Source organism: Neophocaena asiaeorientalis, unplaced genomic scaffold, assembly GCF_003031525.2.
Source record: "Neophocaena asiaeorientalis asiaeorientalis breed wild unplaced genomic scaffold, Neophocaena_asiaeorientalis_V1.1 scaffold147, whole genome shotgun sequence".
NCBI classification, from domain to species: Eukaryota; Metazoa; Chordata; class Mammalia; order Artiodactyla; family Phocoenidae; genus Neophocaena; species Neophocaena asiaeorientalis.
This window is the reverse complement of record NW_020173758.1, coordinates 1796851-1799890: the sequence shown is the minus strand read 5'-3', so window position 1 is coordinate 1799890 and position 3040 is coordinate 1796851.

Below are 3040 nucleotides of genomic sequence, written 5' to 3'. Positions count from 1 at the left end.
GACCAGGTATCATAATGGAGACAGGGGCCCCAGCAGGGGTGGTAATAGTGATGCTTTGCAATGTCTAAGTTCATTCTTGGAGAAAAGAGCCCAGCAGGTGGTAACGGGCAGTTACTCATGCTCACTCATCCCCCGTGGAGTACACTGGCCTCCAGATTATCTCCCCTGCTGTTCAACATTTAGGAGACAGAGGCTGAGAACATCCTGGCCTGCACAGAGAAGGAAGAACTACTTCTCAGGAGCTACATGCCCAGCTTAAATTTTTACTGTGCTATCAATGTCAGCATTCTTTTTTACCATTTCAATGAAAAATTTTGGAGTTTTAAGCACAAGAGAAGAATGACACAGGACGATGGGGTACAAGATAGGAAATACCTGATGGTAGATTTAATTCACGCAAGGCACCGTTAGCCCATATTGTTTGATGAACTCTAAACCAATAATTAAATAGTCATGGATTGTTAAAACTACTAATGACTTAACAGCCCAGTTGACTCTTTTGGGGCTCTTTCTGAGTTTGCCTTTCAGAGGAGCCACCTAAGGCTCAAATTGTAAAAGTAGGAGTCCAGAGACCCTAAGAACAGAGGCCAAAGTTGTTAACCAGGACTAAAATTTTTACATGTCACATTAGCAACTATTTCTATGAACCTCCTATTCTTTGCCCCTGCAAAATCCAGGAAAAAGCTCTAGGAAAGAGAACTAGGGAGAGAGTAAGGAGAGCAAGAGAATATAACTCCAAAATACTGTATGATCTGTGCCATAAACAATTAGTAATGTTGTGAAGAATATAAAACTAAGATGCATGAAATTCTTAAAGGTAAACAACAATACATAATTAAGTGCCTCAACCTTGTTAGAATATCATAACCCATCTCCTCTTCTTCCCTTTACCACATGTATCAAAAATAAACAGGTTCTTTCATGAGCTGAAGCGAAATTCCAGTCATCTCAGTTCTGAAGCTGGGTATCAATGATTCAGGATTACTAGTGCCCTAAACCCTAAAAGAAATAAGTGCAAATGTTCACTGGAAGAGGATAATATCAGCCTGGGACTCAATTGTTTTTATATTTGTTCTGAACAATGTTCAACACTCAGTCAAAAAACACTGAGAGATATAAGGAGACCAGACAAAAATTAACAAAAACCAAGAATGATAGTCAAGAGGAAGAGACATACAGGGGCTATCTGATATAGAGTTATCAGACAAAGACTTTAGTTATGCTTAGTATGTTTCATGAGATAAAATACAAGTTTGAGAATTTTAGCAGAGAACTGGGACCTATAAAAAAAGAACAAAATGGAAATTCTAAACCTGAAAAATACAGTAACCAAAAGTAGGAACTCAATACATGAGCCAAAAATAGCTGAAAAGAAGAATAGTGACCAGGAAGATGGATCAGAAGAAAATACTTAGGATGAAACACAGAGAAAAATAGGATGGAAAATAGAACAAAACAAAAATAATTGCCAACCTAGAATTCTAGATTTATCAAAATAAAGATATTTCCAGATGAATTAAAAATAGGAAAAATCATCAACAGCAGGTCCCATGAATGTAAATATTAAAGGCAATTCTCCACACTGAAGGGAAATGATCCCTAATGGATGGGAAGAGATGCAGGAATTAGTGAAAAGCAATGAAAATGGTAAATATGTGGATAAATCTAAATGCATAAACTAATAACCTAATAATAATAATGTTTATGAGTTTTGATGTATATAAAATTAAAATATACAGCATTAATGGCATATAAATTGGGATAGTATTAATATTTATGTAACTAGTGTTCTAAGGCAATACTTCACAAATTTTAATGTTCATATGAAACACCCAAGGATCTTGTTAAAATGCAGATTCTGTAGGTCAGATAGCCTGAGAGTCTGCATTTACAATAAACTCCTAGGTAGTGCCAGTGATGCTGGTCCTTAGGCCACACTTTCAATAGCAAGATTCTAAGAATCTTGTACTTTGGGGGGAAAAGCAAAAGTGCTAAGAAATAGTAGAATTTGATGAGTCAGTGATGTTGCAGTCTCTAGGACCACCAATAAAAGAATAAGAAAAGAGTGAATTAATTTTATTATTAAGTGAGTAGAGGGGAAAATAGAATACTAAAAATAATAAATCTAAAAGAAGATAAAAAAGGAAAAAAATATAGAACAGGAAGACAAAAAATTTTTAATAATTGATTTAAATTCAGTATATTAGACATTACATCATATGTTAAGGAACTAAATGTTCCAATTAAAGCACAAAGGTGGTCAGGCTAAATTATTTTCTAAGTATATGCTGTTTATAAGAGATATGTAAAATACTCAATATAATTAACCAGATAAACATAATAAGGGAGAAAATCATAAGATTAGTTGATAAATGCAGAAAAAATATTTGATAAAATTCAACACCCATTCACAATTTTTAAAAAGAAGCTCTTAGACAAACTAGGACTAGAACTCTTCCCTAATCTTATAAAAGCACACATTGAAAATACAGCAAGTGTGACAAATAAATATTAAATGTTGAAAACTTTCCCTCTGATAATAAGGAATAAGACATAAAAACCTCTAACATTACTTCTATTCAATATTGATTGGGGGCCTAGACAGTACCTTAAGGGAAGAAAAAGAAACAATATACCAAGATTAGAAAGAAAAAAAAATTCTCATTGTTTTGCAGATGGTATGATTTTTTGTGTTAAAAAACAGAATGTATAAATAATTCGAATTAATGAATGTATCAGATTTTCTGGATAAAGTTCAATATTTTAACATCAATTTTATTTACATATATTAGTCACAAATAGCTTGAAAATGGCATATTAAAAAGACACCATTGGGCTTCCCTGGTGGCGCAGTGGTTGAGAGTCGCCTGCCGATGCATGGGACACAGGTTCGTGCCCCGGTCCGGGAAGATCCCACATGCCGTGGAGCGGCTAGGCCCGTGAGCCATGGCCGCTGGGCCGGCGCGTCCGGAGTCTGTGCTCTGCAACAGGAGAGGCCACAGCAGTGAGAGGCCCGCGTACCGCAAAAAAAAAAAAAAAA